Here is an 18192-nt window from a genome sequence, read left to right on the forward strand (position 1 = left end):
TAGTATTGGTTAAGGTGTCCTTCAAGTATATGTATAAAACAATTTTTTGGAGTCTGTGTAGGTAATTTGTTGAAATTTCTCACTTTGAGCACGTTCTTGAAAGACTCCAATTGAAGAGACAAAAATAATAGTACTGACTGAAAATTTGAAAAGCTACATACACATTTATCTCTTATTATTGAATGACAATTTTAGGGAACCTTTATAGGATGCTGAATGAAAAAATAATACAGTTCTACAATACAAAAAAATGCTGCAGGATATGTTATGAAAGTGTTGAATATGCTCCTGTTTTTATGATTATTGGATATCTTATATTTTTATTAATTGTCGACTTGTTAGTACTAAACTTTAGTACTTTCCTCCAGTAATGATCAGATTAAATATGCGAAAAGTACTGCGAAAGGTTTTAATAAAAATCAAAAATGCAGATATCGAGACTTATAGTCCACAAAATGTTTTGTTTAACTTAATGAAAATTTTTCTTTCGTTTCAAAAATTATCTCCACCTCCACAGAAACAATGATGATGATGGCGTCAAATTCCAAGCAATCGGTACAGTGTACCAAAGTTATTTTCTCAAAATTAAGGATATTGTTTTAATTATATTTGCAGAAAAATTTCGAAGTTTAGTATAAAAAAGTAGGAAGTTTGATACACAATAATTAAGGATACAGATTTTATCATAGTTATGACTATTCTAGAAAGTGAATCGTGATAAAGTTTTGTCTTGATAGTCGTTAATTTCCAAGGTAACCATAATGTATCAAATTATGAAGGAATCATGCAAAATATGTACACATTTTCAGACTCTATGCCGGAACACTGCACACCCGACTATAACGGGATGTCACTTGATGTCTTCTATTGAATATCTACACAGTAAGGCCTGTGACGAAGAAGAAGAAGAAGAAGAAGGCCTGTGTGCTCCCAGCTAAGCATTTTCTGCTGAGGTGTTTTGGTAGAAATCATTCTTGCAGTCACCTGCTTGAAGCGGAACCGCATGCGAGGAGCATCAGGAGGTCTTTCTTCAACTACGTCGTCGACATAAGACAATACGCCGACCAGACTTCGGATGCAACTAACTTCAGACATACATTTAGCGTCATTCACAGTGGAGACATAAACACCTTTACCGGCTCCCTCTCAGTGAATGGCGTACTTGGAGTCAAACCACAACCCATTGTAAACTACGGGCTCGAGTTTCGCGAGAATCGAAAGTGATCCTTGCGCAGCTTCCTTCTGGGAACTGTAGCAGGTTAAATTCCTACTTATGCAGAATCGACCCCGACATATCAAATATGTATGTATATGTGCCCGCATGATTCTAATTCTAACCCTACACATCTGACACTCTTCTCCCTATGGTGTGACCCCGTCAAAACAGCACGTTTCCTGTACCTACCGTTGGATGGCCTCGATAACATCCACACTAACGGGGACTAGATAACCGTTACAACAACAAACAAAATCTAAAAGTGATTGAAGAAAAATATCAAAGTTGATGGTATTAACACAGGATGAGGTTACTGATGATCCTTAAAAAAGATTATCGACTTCAAAATAATAAAAGAAAAGTTTATTAAAAAACATCTTTTTTATTGTAATATGGCATAAGTTTTACTTCAATCTATTCTTAAATAAAACTTTTACTACAAATACAGGGTTTGTGCGGAAAGTAATAGGACTGATTCTCTTTCGCCGCGACTGTACTTCGGAGGACAAGACATTGCAGCCAATTGGAAGTTGCACCACGACAACGTCCCGGCTCACACCGCCTTTCTTGTGAACGGCTACCAAACCAAGGCCGGCATCCCAACCGCAGCCGCCCTACAGCCCAGATGTGGCCCCATGGACTTTTTTGTTTCCTTGCCTGAAAAGGCCGATGAAAGGCAAGCATTTTGAGACGACAGAGGTGATTCAAGCAGCATGCACTTCGGCTCTCAAGGCTACTCCGGAGAATGCCTTCCGTGACGCCTTCAATGCTTGGAAATCGCGCTAACAGCGCTGCATCGACGCAGAAGGAGCCTATTTTGAAAGTTTTTAAAGAATTGTAACGATTGTGTGAATAATTTTTTTAAATCGACTCAGTCCTATTACTTTCCGGACAAACCCTGTATGTATGTATATATAGTTAAATGAAAATGAAACAAGAAAAAACGTTAACTTCGGCTGCACCGAAGCTAATATACCCTTCACAGGTGCATTTCTTTTAGTAACTATGTGTTCAGTTTGTATGGAAGCCATATGCTATAGCAATCCGATCTGAATAATTTTTTCGGAGATTATGTTATTACCTTAAGCAGTAATCCATGTCAAATTTCGTGAAGATACCAAAATGCGAAAGTTTTCCATACAAGCCCTTGAGTCCGATCGTTCGGTTTGTATGACAGCTATATGCTATAGTGCGCCGACCTAAACAATTTCTTCCGATATTACATTATTTCTATGAACAATAACTCATACCAAATTTCGTGAAGATATATCGTTAAATGAGGAAGTTTTCCATGCGATTTTTTCGAAAATTACATTGACGTTTGCAAAATTTCAAAACGATATTTTAAAAACTGAGGGACTAGTTCGTATATATACAGACAGATAAACAACTTCAAGTAAATGATTGAAGTGCTGTTTTGCAATGTTAACTCACTCACAATGAAGCGTAATCACAGAGGCTGAGACGTATTTTAGAGTAAAGACAATTTCTTACTACAATTTTATCGATAGTCAGTCTATCGTATGACTACTGCCATATTTAGTAATAAAATATAATCTTACCACAAAATGTGTTTTCCTTAAATCGTTACGCCTTTTTTTAGTCCGCCCATTAAATTCTCTTTAGTTTTTGCTGTACTGTATTATAAGCGTCACAGCAAAAGCTGTCAGTGAAATTTTATATTTTTGAATTCAGAATCTAAAATTAATTGAACGCAAATGACTTAATTACTTTGTGGAACTCAGAAATAAAAAAATAATAGCCACTGTCAGCATAATACCACAACAACCACAAAACTTTTCGAACACATTCAAAAGCGCGTTCGCATAAATCACAGACTTATCAGACAATGACACTCGCATTTAATTTTGCTCGACTGACTTGTCAATTTGATGGAAAATTAACTTATGCGCAGTTATGCGCACGTGTATGAAGTGTAATTAATAGTTTACTCCATTCAACTTTATGGCAACCACAATAGCAACCGGCACTAACTTTTATTGCTCATGCGCCATGGGCGCTCACTGTAGCAAGAACATTAAATCCTTTATAGGTCAAGGGTTTCATGTGAGTAAAGGAATGTATAAAATTATTTCAAATATAATCCTTGGAGTCGGACGTCTGCATCATTTCAAATATCATTTTATGGTTACAAAAAATTAAATTACTATGTCCGCATAATTGCATATACACACATATACATGCATACATATGTTTCTCGTTACATGCTACGTACTTCAATATTGCACTTTATTAGAACATTCGTAGTGCGCGCACATCATTGCTAAGCATCTAAGTATGTGCGCCAAGTTTTGGAAGTTTCTAAAGCTTCTCACACAAATAATTACAGAAGCCAACTATTTTTATACTCTCGCAACAAAGTTGCTAAGGAGAGTATTATAGTTTTGTTCACATAACGGTTGTTTGTAAGTCCTAAAACTAAAAGAGTCAGATATAGTTTTATATATACCAAAGTGATCAGGGTGACGAGTAGAGTAGAAATCCGGATGTCTGTCTCTCCGTCCGTCTGTCCGTCCGTGCAAGCTGTAACTTGAGTAAAAATTGAGATATCATGATAATACACGTATTTCTTGGCTCCATAAGAAGGTTAAGTTCGAAGATGGGCAAAATCGGCCCACTGCCACGCCCACAAAATGGCGAAAACCGAAAACCTATAAAGTGTCATAACTAAGCCTTAAATAAAGATATTAAAGTGAAATTTGGCACAAAGGATCGCATTAGGGAGGGGCATATTTGGACGGAATTTTTTTGGAAAAGTGGGCGTGGCCCCGCCCCTACAAAGTTTTTTGTACATATCTCGGAAACTACTATAGCTATGTCAACCAAACTCTATAGAGTCGTTTCCTTCAGGCATTTCCATATACAGTTCAAAAATGGAAGAAATCGGATAATAACCACGCCCACCTCCTATACAAAGTTTATGTTGAAAATCACTAAAAGTGCGTTAACCGACTAACAAAAAACGTCAGAAACACTAAATTTTACGGAAGAAATTGCAGAAGGAAGCTGCACCCAGGCTTTTCTTAAAAATTGAAAATGGGCGTGGCGTCGCCCACTTATGGACCAAAAATCATATCTCAGGAACTACTCGACCGATTTCAATGAATTTCGGTATGTACTATTTTCTTAACACCCTGATGACATGTACGAAATATGGGTGAAATCGGTTCACAACACGGCTTCTTCCAATATAACGCTATTTTGAATTCCATCTGATGCCTTCTCTGTATAATATATAGTACATTAGGAACCAATGATGATAGCGGAATAAAACTTTACAAAAATACGGTATTTGAAAAATACATACTTATGTAAATGACGGATAATGAAATCTCGATTATCACTTTATGATGCGAGAGTATAAAATGTTCGGTGACACCCTAACTTAGCCCTTCCTTACTTGTTGTTATTAAAAATAGCATGTGCGACGCAATTTTCATAATAACTAAGGAATTGCACCAGCACAAAACAAAAAAAAATAAATCTAAGCACGAGAGATTGAGATTAGAATGGGAAAAAAGGTAGGATAATAATAATACAAGAGAAAGAAAAATTTTACATATGTATACAGTTCACAGATTTAAGTTTCCTTACAAGCTGTCTTGCTATATGCTGTAGAGGCCCGATCTGAACAATTTTTTTTTTTGGATATTGTGTTGTTGCCTTGGACAATGTTCCATGCCCAATTTTGTGAATATATCTTGTCAAATAAAAAGGTTTTCTATACAAGGACATGATTTTAATCGTTCAGTTTGTATGGCAGCAGTAGTCCAATATGGGTGGTTCCGGAAAGAAATGTGCGAAATTTCAGGTCAATAAATACAGTTGCTCTGAAAATTAATCATGATTCACGTTTGACTTAATATTTTGAAAATCTTGAGGAGACTTTAATAATACTTTTACTTTTACTTTTTTAAATTAATTTTATAATAAGTTATTCTTGGACAAGCCGCGAAAACAATTTTTGAAATCATTCAGTTGTTTGGAAACTTTTAAAGCTGGTAAGACATCGACAGTAAGATATACACCATAACATTACCAGTATCTAAGTTGTATGGTTTATAGTGTTTGAATAGAATTTCGGTCCTATAACCTTCGCTCATACTTTTGAGAAAATTATCCCATCCTGGTTGCCCTATTTTGTATTACATTTACGACTGTTGCATTTTATATTCTGGGATTAGAGAATGCATACTTATATTAATAATCAAAAATAGTTGTATTGCTTTTCAAAATATGCTCCATTAAGATCTTGCTTGAAAGTGCTTAGTGTGCGAACAACTTTTGTTCGGATCATCTAGAAGCCCTCATACAACATCCGGTGTGTTTAACGTGGGATCCTGCTGTCGACAGCTTAACTCCACGGTGCTCAAAAGCACAACGGATCAATACAATGCGCTGATCAGCGCCCTGAGAATGCTAAGCATTTTCAGTACCAATTGGCAGTGTGGAATGGGCACACTAACCACCTTGGTAGGGTTCGAGGCCCATCTTAAACCTCTGCCATGCTTTGGGTCCGACACCCGGTTGCAATGCAACTCCACATTCGACTGACGAGAACAGTTCTTCCCGCATTTGGGTTTTAACCACAGCCACCACGAATCTCCAGAAAGGGCCAAACCCATACAACTGTCAATTGTGTTTTACGTGGGATCCTGCTTATGTAAAGCTTAACTCCACGGTGCTCAAAAGCACAACGGATCAATACAATGCGTCGATCAGCGCCCTGAAAAATGGGTAAGGATTTTCAGTACCAATTGGCAGTGCGGTAAGGACACACTAACCACCTTGGTAGGGCTCGAGGCCCATCTAAAACCTCTGCCGTACTTTGGGTCCGGCACCCGGTTGCAATGCAACTGCACATTCGACTGACAAAGTCAGTTCTTCCCGCGATTTGGGTTTTAACCACAGCCACCACGAATCTCCACAAAGTACCAAACCCAATGAGCAGAATGGAGCGAACTCCAGGGGCTACTGCTTCCCGTGGTACCAGGTTAAAGTCTTTGGTATTGACCTTGTAGCCGAAACTACGACCAGTTGAGCCTCCATACAGCCCTGGACTGGTGGCCAGGATTTTAGTCGCCTCTTACGACAGGCATGCCTTACCGCGGGTATATTCGGTAAAAACCCATACAGTCGACTGCTGTTTACTTTCGGGTTCACACGCGTAAATCCACGATTCATCCCCTTTCGGATGTACTAGACGTGTTTCGAAGCACCGCTATCGTATTTTTGTAAGATTTATATCGACCAATTGTCAAATACAAATCAAAATTCAGTCAAATGTTCATGCAATATTGAATGTATGCACAGCATCAATTGCTTCCGGAACAACAACTGATTTTGGATTTAAGTTAATGTAAACAAATGCTAAAATCTGCAATAAAGTTGTGAGTTGCCAGATTGAAACAATAGGGTTGTCAAGTCCGAAATAATAAATGCACCCAACGTACCAACATAACCGGCTTCGTCGCCTAAAGCCCGCTGATAGATTTTCAATTGAAAGAATGTTTGATAAGCATAGATCGTTGACCATAAAAACCACCAAATGGTCCATAAATTTTAAAACCATTTGTTTATTGCGACAACTGATTTGAAAGATAATTTTCAAAGTTGTCGAACTTTTAACTTTGGTTTGGGTCTTATATAATGGTTAGTTTGCGCTGAAAGCGCGTAGTTCTAGTTTTATTCGGCGCATCAGGTCATGCTATACCTTTTTGGAAAGCTCATTTCACGCGCGAACACGTGTTTGATTGATTGTGTCGTGAGTTATAGCGTCGCAAACATTGAGCAAAATAAAGAGAAAATACGGCATATTTTACAGTACTACTTCGATAAAGGCAAAAATGCATCTCAAGCCGCCAATAAAATTTGTGCAGTTTATGCACCCGATACAGTTTCCATTTCCACCGCACAACTATGGTTTCAACGTTTTCGTTTTGGTGTAGAGGTGGTCGAAGATGCGCCACGCTCCGGAAGGCCTGTCGTCGAAAATTGCGATAAAATCGCTGAATTGGTCGAAAGAGACCGGCATAATAGCAGCCGTAGCATCGGTCAAGAGCTGGGCATGAGTCATCAAAAATTCATTTCAATTTCAAAAAAAAAACAAATTCAATAAAAAATACCGCAAGACTTTTTTGACACCCCATTATATAACTTTTCCTTTATCGCTCTTATAACTTTTCAAATTTCAAATTTATTATTTTTATTTTTATTATTTTTCCGCAAACGCCAAAGCAAGGTTTCTATGTTAGGATGTGTGTATTAGTGTGTGACATTTCTTTCGCTTTGATGTGCTGTTTAGAGTCACTGGTTTTTTGAATTTGCTGTTTATTATTAGCAAATCGAAATTTTTCAGAGAATTTCGCTAACTTTGCCATGGAGACTTCCAACTTTGACTTTTTTACATGCGGAACTGTTAAAAGCGTTAGAGAGCGTTGTTCCTCATTCGCCTTTCATTAGAAAGCATTTCATGTCCAACAAAATACTTCACAGATTTGAATCAAATTTGATCCTTGCCATTTTCGTTACCTTCGCTTCGCATAATATCTTAAACTACGCCACTCTCCCATAGAACGTCATTCTGACATTCGTCAGCCACTTTTACGATTCAATAGAAAGAAAACTTTAGCACTAATGAAGATGTAAACAGAAACTTAGTATAGCTTAAGCAATTCTGAACTAAACATAGTCACAGTAGATCGAAATTGTTCCTGCCCTCAAATACAGAAAATTACAGTTTTCATATTTATTTTTGCCTTTTTAGTTGTTGTGTTAAGACAAAATAACAAAATTGCAAAGCAATATACATTTCAATCAAGTTTATTAATTGCTAAAATTTTATGATGATAAGTATAGTAAAATGGAATTTCCCTAAGCAGTATAAATAGATTTGATTCAAAATAGCGCATCAGCGTAATATATTATATATCTATATTTACATTTGCATGTAAATATACATAGTACAGAGATGCATTTATATTTTTGCATGAGTATAAGACATGCGATTTTGCGTTTTTACATCCAATTAAAAATATCCGATATTTTTGTGGGAATGTTACTTACACGTCTAATAATTTTTAATTAAGTAGTTAGATGCAAGCATGGCCGTTATTGTACACAGTGTATTGGCTTTGCGAGTACATGCTGAGAGTGTTACGATTTAGCCATGTCCATCTGTGAGTTTTTTCGAAATTCGCACGGATTATTGTCTATCGCCCCTGCCAAAGGAACAACATATTATGACATATGACTGTCAGTGACATCTGTGCCAAATTTTACATTAAAATAATCGTTAGTGTTTAGTATACGCTTGTCTTTCTGAAGTACATAAAGTGATCGGCAATTTAACGATGAGTGAAATTATTCAACAAAGAAGTTCAATTAAATTTTGTGTGCGGAATCAAATTTCTGATGCTGGGGCCAAGTGGATTACTTTGAGGAGGGCGACATACATTTTGAATGTTAAAATTAAGAGCAAGATCTTAATATTTTTTACTCATAGTAATAGTTCTCCAAAGTGGAAAATTGTTTTTCTTTAAAACGTTACGAATTTATTACACGATATTTCGAGAATTCGTTGGCATAAACTACAGTTATTTGGCTTATAAATCTAATGAAATATAATATATTATCAATTAAATGAAAAAACATTATTTTTTTTAATGGACATTCCCGAACTTTTGCTTAAATTGCTTTGATATTAAGTTTCCAAATCATTATATTTATCGGCTACATTTTTCTTTACTTAATTTATTATAGTGGATTACTTTTTATACCCTGAACAGGGTATATTAAGTTTGTCACGAAGTTTGTAACACCCAGAAGAAAGCGTCCGAGACCCTATAAAGTATATACATATGTATATAAATGATCAGTATGTTGAGCTGAGTCGATTTAGCTGCCAAAAAAAAAGCTTGTATGGAAAGCTTTCACATTTGACAATGTATATCTTCACAAAAGTTGGCACAGGTTATTTTCTAAGGCAACAATGTAATCTCCCAAGAAATTGTTTAAATCGGTTAACTATAGCATATAGCTTCCATACAAACTGAACGATCGGAAAAAAGTTCTTGTATGGAAAACTTTTGCATTTGACAAGATATATTCACGAAATTTGGTATAGATTATTTTCTAAGGCAACAATGTAATCTCCGAAAAAATTGTTCAGATCGGTTAACTATAGCATATAGCTGCCATATAAACTGAACACATAGCTACTAAAAGAAATGCACATGTGAAGGGTATATTAGCTTCGGTGCAGCCGAAGTTAACTTTTTTTCTTGTTTTGTTTATTAAAATTAACCCAAATGCATTACAAGAAAAAAATCTGGGAGTATAACTGACCAAATGACTTGATGCGTGAAAAATGCGACACGCCTTGAAATTATTTTAAAAATTTGCATACATAAATTGCAAACTAATGGAGACAAGTAATACACCCGCAACTAAAAACACGAGAATGCAACGTGCGGTATTTAGCAGAAGGCGAGACGTAGTGGTAATTTATTGATTGAATTCCAAAGTGAATTCAAAGTCTTGAAAGCGAAAATTATATTTTAACTTGTATACCAACTGATCAAAAGCATACAAATACTTTATGCATTTCAAATGGCATTAATTGAGATTTCAGGAGTGATAAGCCTTACGGGTGGCAATTGTTAATATTAGCATATTGATTACCTATGTAATTATTTTTTCACATGCCTTGTCACAGAATATTTAATGTGACAAAATGAATGTGAACACATACACACAAAACTTACATAGATTTCCGAATCTCAATTATTAATACTTTTTTACTATAAGTGAAAATCCAGATTTATCATATACCGCTATGTAAAAGATTGTTTACACTCTAGATGCTAGCTTTAATAGTTAGATTTATTTATTTCTTTGACACAAATGACTGAATCAATTATAAAAGTATTATGATTATTTTGTTTTTACAATGGTGATTAGATCATTAGTCAGATGACGAAAGAAAATGGTTATACTCTACTGTCAATCAACGAAAAAAATGTGAGACAGCGTTGAGAAAACAATTATACTACATATGTATGTATATGTACATATATATAACGTTGAAAAAATGATTATGGTTTGCGATATTTACTTTACAAGCTTACAATATCACAATTTGCATATATTACACTTATTATTAATTATTTTTAGTTTAACAAGAGAGATCTATCAGTAGATAAATTCAGTTTGAAGAATACGAACTGATCATAAGCTTGGAAAATGTTTCAAATACATAAATTTACATTTACGTTAATCGAAAATATATAAAGTGCCATAACTAAGCACTTACTTTGTGCCAAAAAATAAGGTGACATTGTATTTATTTTGAAAATTCTTTATTTATTCTTCCAAATCAATTTCATCCCCTTCAAAGTAATCCCCTCCCGATGCAATGCACTTATGCCAACGGATTTTCCAATCTTCGAAACACTGGTTGTAGTCACTTTCCGGGATGGTCTTCAGTTCCGTCTTCGCTGCGGCTTGAATCTCCTCTATCGTATAAAAACGGTGTCCCCGAAGCGGTCTTTTGAGCTTGGTGCACAGCCAGAAGTCGCACGGCGCCAGATCAGGTGAATACGGTGGTTGCGGAACGATATGGGTTGAGTTTTTGGCGAAATGATCACGAATTACGAGGGCAGTATGGGATGGTGCATTATCGTGGTGTAAAAACCAAAAATTGTCTTTCCACAATTCCGGCCTTTTTAGGCGGATAGCGTTACGCAAACGACGCATAACGTTCAAATAATATTCCTTGTTGACTGCTTGACCGGTTGGAAGGAATTCATAATGCACAACACCACGATAATCGAAGAAAACAGTCAACATGACCTTGATTTTTGAGCGACTTTGGCGCGATTTTTTTGGTCTCGGCTCTCTTTTGGCACGATATTCGCTCGATTGATCGGTTGTTTCGGGGTCGTAAGCATAGATCCAAGTCTCATCGCCAGTTATAATGCGTTTCATGACACCCTGGTGGGCGGAAAGCATCGTTTCACACACTTCAACGCGACGCCTTTTTTCCAAAAAATTCAATGTTTTCGGTACCAGTCGAGATTTGACGCGCTTGAGGCCCAAAACATCCTTCAAAATGGTATTGGCTGAGCCCTTCTATATGCCAACTTCATCAGCAAGATCTTAATTGTTAATCGACGGTTTTATAACACCAAATCTTTGATTCGTTGAACGTGAGGCTTCGTCGGTTGAGGTTGATGGTCGCCCTGGACGCTCTTCGTCTTCGACACGTTCACGGCCGGCTTGGAACTCACTATACCACTTGTAAACAGTTTTTTTAGACATAGCCTCATCACTAAAGGCTTTCTGCACCATCCTCAACGTATCCGCAGCAGAAAACTGATTCCGTAAACAAAATTTAATGCAAATTCTTTGCTCAACAAATTTCGACATCGCAAAAAACGAAAAACTCACTTTTAGCAGCTCACAAAACGACACGTATCTCAAACACTAATGAATATTTTGACATTAAATTTGACATAAATGTGACTGACAGTACTACCAACCTAAAAAAAAATAATTCTTCAAATCCTTCGACGCGCGCAGTTTAAATTCAAATGTCACCTTATTTTTTGGGCACAGATTACGATAGAAAGCTGTAATTTGGTACAGAGGATCGCAGTAGCAAGGGGCACCTGTGTGAAATCTTTTTGAAAAAGTGGATGTGGCCCCGCCGTCTAACAAGTTTAATGTGCATATCTCCTAAACCACTTAAGCTACAACAATTAAATTTGCCAAGTACAAATCTTATAAGAACTTGTACCGACAGGTGAAAATGGATGAAATCGGAGAATAACCCCGCTCACTCCCCATATAACGGTACTGTTAAAAACTACTGCTAGAGACATTAAATTTTACCATCGAGATGATATGAGAGAGCTCTATGGGAGGCGGTGTGAAAATTGAACGATGAGCCTGGTACCGTCCACTTTTTAGTGAAATCACATATCTCGGGACCTGAAGAACCGATTTCGATTAAATTTAGCACATGGCACTCTTACACAGTGTGGGCGAAATCGGACTACAAACACGCCTACTTCCTATATAACACAATTTTAAATTTCACTTGATTCGTTCAGTTTCCAGTACACAAATCAAGAAGCAATTATTGTAACTATTTAAGGGGGTATTATACCCTAGAATTTTGAAAAATTCGATTTTTTTCATACATATATTTAAAGTTTAGACCCTTAAGAACATATCCTCTATAGGATTTTTAAAAATTATAATTATTTTAAGAGCTACATTTACTTTAGTGACGCAGTACCTAGCAAGGTTTGGCCGTATCGAACTTTTTTATACGCGTTTTTCTCGAAACTACGTTTTTCCACACGGTACCGGCATTATCTCAAGTTCTATACAACCGTTTTACTTGAACTTTTGTGTGAACCTTTTTATATAATCCTTTATCGTTCCTAGCAGTATTTCCCTGGCTTTGATTCTTGCAAGTTGCAAGAGTATAAAATGTTCGGTCGCACCCGAACTTAGCCCACCCTTACTTGTTTTAATATTGCATTGCCAGTTTTTATATAAAAAAATGTATTCGTATTTTTACGCGTTTTCATTAATTTCTTCAGTTATAATTACTTTATCATGTTTGTTACCTTATAAAAGTAAACTTTTATAATTATATAAACAATTTTTTAATATTTCATTTGCAGCAGAAAACTTTTAGCCCACACTTCCCGACAAATATGACAACACACAGAAGGTCGCTTATTAAATCAATAGTGAGTAAATAATTCAACTATTTTTCATAGATCTGCACATACTTGTGTGTATATGTTTTATTTTAATTCATTTATTTTGTCACACAACTTCCGTATTTGCCTCGTTATTCCAAACAAAACAATATTTAAATTCCTATAGTACTCTAATTTAAGAATGGCGAACACGTTTGTAACGAATTGGAGGGAAATAACGCGCACGGGACAAAACAAACCACGTCTTCTAACGCCAAATGTAAACCGCAGACTGAAAACGGCGCGCAAATGTCAGCAACATTGCAGTGTACGGTTCATTGCTAATCAGCTGTGTGCTGGTTATTGTCGTCAGCAAGTGAATTTTGTTTACATACCCGTACACACATATATTACATCAATTGAATTTGTTTTTGTATGGTTTTATTCATTCAAATACTAAAAACACTGTGGGAAATGTCGCTAAACATTGCGGGTGGCGCTTGCAACATGTTGCCGTTGGCAAAGCACGAAGCGCTGACTAAACAAAATGTGTGTTCGCTTTAAAAATAAACCTAGTGGCGTTAGTGGGGTATGGTCTGCCGCTAAAACAGATATTCTACTCACTAAGCAGGGCTTATAATTCAAGTGAAAAGCTTTATGAACTAGTTTATGTGCATACTTTGTAAGAGAATAGTTTTTTGTTCAGGAGACAGCTTTTGTGTACCGTCAACAATATACGATTTTATACGATTCTTCCAATAGTTGCCGCAAGTATGCGAGTACAGCTGTGTGTAATGATATCATATAGATATGTATATGAAAATGATGCGCTTTAGCTAATAACGAGCGCAAACGATGGCGCACTTCAAATGCATACACACGCGCATATACCTGTATAAGCATGTACACACATGTATGTATGTATTTGCATTAGGATTTTCGCAGTTGTATTTAACGTCACTATTTCTCCACTATTCTTTCATTGTTTCCTTTCGCAGCTGCAGGCAAATGAGCTGCAATAAAGAATCTCTTTCTTTGCCTGTAGCTTTCTTTTCAGGGTGTACAAGTTGTGGTCCCTTCGTGAAGGATGCTGTTATTCTGTTTGTTGTTGATGCTGGTTGATAGTGGTGTATGCTGTGGCGTTCATCTAGAGGTTAATGGTGTGCAATAAAATTGCGGTTCAGCCCACATTTTGCCTTTTAAGCTCACATATTTCTTGGTTGGCGCAGCAGAGTGAATGCCTGTTCAAAAACATTCTTATTTATGTTTTTCAGAATTTGCGTTCTTGTAATCCATACATATGTATGTATGTACTAAGCTTTTGGTACAAGGAATACTTTGTTTGAGGTTGCGCATACGTCACGTAGAGCTGTCGGGCAGTAGCCTTAAGAATCAACAATTTTTATACTCACGCAACATGTTGCAACAAAGAGTTTTAGTAACACCTAAAACTAATCGAGATAGATGTAGTGATATACATATAGGTATGTACATATATGTATAAATGATCAGACTGACGAGACGAAAACCGGGTGACTGTTGTCTGTCCGTCCGTGAAAGCGATAGCTTGAGTAAAAATTGAGATATCGTAATAAAACTAGGTATAGCATTCTTTGGTTCTCAAGAGAGGTTTGTATTGCAAATGAGTGTAATAGGATCATTTCCATGCCCACAAAATACCGTTAATCGAAAGTGTAATGACCAAGCTCCAAATATAAATTGTTATACGGTACAGGTTCCCTTCGATAAATCGGATACAAGTCTTTCTCCAGGACCGCAACAAGTACCTTGGGTAGTCTTGGACAGCAAACTGCTGAGGAAGCACAATGTGGTAGAAAGAGTGGGGAAGGCTATTGTAAGACCAATTTTGCTCTACGGTGCAGTGGTATGGTGGACAGGCGTAACGGGAGCTTTAAGAACAAAATTCCAACGGCGGCTCTTGAACTGGTACTAAACCTGCCCCTATAAATCTTTTCGCTAATAACTGCGCAGCAAAATCCAACTTTTCAATTGGGAAAAAAGGTTCAAAGTAAACATAGAAAAGTATGGTTGACGTTAAGGTATGTTAGCTGCGCGCAACACTGCAAACATTTATACGGTTGGTTCGAAAATAGAGGATGGAGTTAGTGGAATATATTGTCACCAGAGTTAGGCATAAGACAGCCTCTCAAGTTACCGGACCACTGAAGTATATTTCAAAACAAATTCAAACAAGTTCACTTCTACTTGGTGCCAGTTCGCATATTACACAACTTTGCTTCCGTCGTTTTCCAACAGATGTCTCTAGGGTCAAGCACTGGTCGATTAAATCGTTTTATATCGATCTTGGACATTTGTGTCAACACTAACCCAACAAAATATTTGTAGAGATCTGTTTGCATCCCAAACTTATTCTCAACTGAAAATGTCACTTTTTGAGCCGAATTCTCGACATTTGCGGGAAATTTTGCTTTTCTTTTTTAATTCCAAGCAAAGTGCGGCTGAGGCTCATCGAATGCTTTCGGATACGTACGGTGAGGCTGTCCTAAGTGAAAGAACATGTCGCGAATGGTTTCAACGTTTTAAGAATGGTGATTATGAAGTCGAAGACCGGCATGGTGGTGGAAGGGAGAAGATTTTCGAAGATGCTGAATTGGAAGCATTACTCGACCAAGATGCGTTTCAAACCCAAGAGGAATTGGCCGAATCGTTGCAAGTGACACAGCAAGCCGTATCAGAACGCCTAAAAACCATGGAGATGATTCAGAAACAAGAAAACTGGGTTCCTTACGACTTGAAACCAAGAGATGTCGAACAGCGCTTCTTTGCATGGTAACAGCTGCTTCAAAGACACAACCGAAAGGGATTTTTACATCGCATTGTAACTGGCGACGAAAAATGGGTCCACTACGATAATCCTAAGCGAAGAAAGTCATGGGGAAAGCCTGGACATGCCTCCACGTCGACGCAAAACCGAACATTCACGGCGCCAAGGTCATGCTCTGCATTTGGTGGGACCAGCTGGGGTGATATATTATGAGCTGCTAAAGCCAAGTGAAACCATCACAGGAGATCGATACCGAACGCAATTGATGCGTTTGAGCCGAGCACTAAAAGAAAAACGGCCACAGTACGAGGAAAGACACGATAAAGTCATTCTGAAGCATGACAATGCTCGGCCTCACGTCGCAAAGGTGGTCAAAAAATATTTGGGGACGCTGAAATGGGAGATCTTACCCCACCCGCCGTATTCTCCAGACGTTGCGCCATCTGACTACCACTTGTTCCGATCGATGGCACACGGTCTAGCTAACGAGCACTTCAGTTCTTATGAAGAAGTCAAAAATTGGATTGATACTTGGATCGACTCGAAAGATGACGAGTTCTTTCGTCACGGAATACGCATGCTGCCAGAAAGATGGTCAAAAGTAGTAGTCAGCGACGGCCAATATTTTGAATAACATTTTTGTAACCGTTTTTATACAATAACGCCTTAAATTTACAAAAAAAAAAAAACGGCGGAAGCAAAGTTGATGAAATAGTGGACGAGATTGCCAAGAATGGTGTACGGCTAATATCCGTAGCACGGTAAAGAAAATCAAAACACGATAGAACGAGCTACCTGGGTGTAAAACTGCAAAAATTGTGTGCAAAACGGTAGACAAAATTCCTATTGGCACTCGATAGAAGGTCACTGGTCACTGTATGGTGGCGACACACGCGCGCAGAATGGTGCTAACAGATCGCTGAGACTGCAAGAAATGTCTAGAGCAAGGCACTAGGGAAACATTGGAGCATCTCTTGTGCACTTGCCCGCATTGACAAGACTATGCTGAAAGCTTCTGGGATTTCCATGCTATGATACACTGGAGGAGGTATCGATAGTGAGGCCACATAGTCTGTTAAAATTTGCGTCAAACGCAGGTATCCTAAAGGATGACTGCTCCTCGTTGACCTATCAACTGAACTCCATCTGGTCTCGTAAAGGACTAAAACTGGTCTATGTGTGGCTTATTGGCCTACCAAACTAACCTAAACTATCGGTACAGTTAATAAAGAGAAGGATTTGCGGTTTAAAATTTTAAAAAGTAGGTAAAATAAAAGGTTATGCTGAAAACTACTTGTAGTGCGTTAACTAAATTAGTGAATGAGTTATAGACAGTATTTAAGGCGGTGCTCAGGAGTGCTATGGAGCATTCATGATAAAATTGTTGTAGGAAATTTACAAAAATTACCTATTGTGTACTAATTATGTGCAGACTTCAATGCGCTGTAAAAGTTATTACTAGTTAAATGTAATCAGAGACTTTATCTCGACAACCCCAATGCTTTAAAATGGAAAATACACAGAAACGAGACTAAAGAATATCAAACGTTTCTGTTTTCACTTCCTCATTTTTTCTATATTCTATTTAATCAACAATAATAGTGTAGAGAGAGCAATAAACGCGGCGGCGGTCACGGTCAAACGCAGATGTACTCAATTACAATCCCTCCAGCTGCTAACCTCACAACCGCTGGCAATGATAAAGTAATTTCCATCGTTGTACTGTCTCGTATCTTTTGGTTTGTGAACAAATTGTCTGCGATTCTGATGATGATAATATGTAACTATTACCGGGAGCAATCAGTAAATATTTTTACGAGTCTCTTTATGAACTAAGTTTTGTTTTATTCGAATTGAGTAGCGAGGTCACAATAATAAAAATATAAAAAATTTAACTAACAGTGTGCATTTTTGGTCAACAACACTATTCAGTTTGGGGTTATTAAACGTGATCAATTAAGACTGAAGAAAATACGTCTTTTAGCTTTAATTGAATACCTACAGATAAATGGAAGCACGATCTTCGTAAGTAAAATTTGCAAAAACACTATGTACATTGCGCCTCAGTGAAAAAATTAAAGCCTAAATGAATTCTTGGATGGAGGATGGAGTCATGTGTAGAAGTTCACGCAAGTGAGGAAAGTTCTCTGATCGCCATTCACTTGGGAGTGGCCAGAAACGATTCTTTTACATATGACTCAAACAGCTCACGACTTCCGGTCTTTGACCAAGTATCCTCTGGGTAGCCTAAGAACATCCGTTTGAAGGCGAGCTAAAGTGAGAAGGCGAAATATTCCCTACATAGGTTGTGCGCTGGGTTTGGGACCCGCCACGTAAAAAACAGTACCAATGAAAACTAAACGAACTCTTGCCAACAGGTGCTACTTCGGACTGAATAGGCAATTGAGAAGTAAAGTCCTCTCTCGACGAAC

The 18192-nt window shown here is 37.4% G+C and overlaps 1 protein-coding gene across 9 annotated transcripts in view; it reads right to left on the reverse strand.

Moving 5' to 3' along the window:
* LOC126759436 (flotillin-2) overlaps positions 1 to 18192 on the reverse strand; it is a 418004-nt gene that overhangs the window by 15201 nt on the left and 384611 nt on the right. For 3 of the 9 annotated variants that reach the window (XM_050474244.1, XM_050474242.1, XM_050474241.1), the window contains exon 1: positions 13045 to 13252. The exons of 5 other annotated variants lie outside the window; for them this stretch is intronic. The gene's annotated coding sequence lies outside the window, so the exon portion shown is untranslated. One more of the 9 variants, XM_050474243.1, reaches the window with a different exon arrangement.

Source organism: Bactrocera neohumeralis, chromosome 5 (assembly GCF_024586455.1).
Source record: "Bactrocera neohumeralis isolate Rockhampton chromosome 5, APGP_CSIRO_Bneo_wtdbg2-racon-allhic-juicebox.fasta_v2, whole genome shotgun sequence".
Lineage (NCBI taxonomy): Eukaryota > Metazoa > Arthropoda > Insecta > Diptera > Tephritidae > Bactrocera > Bactrocera neohumeralis.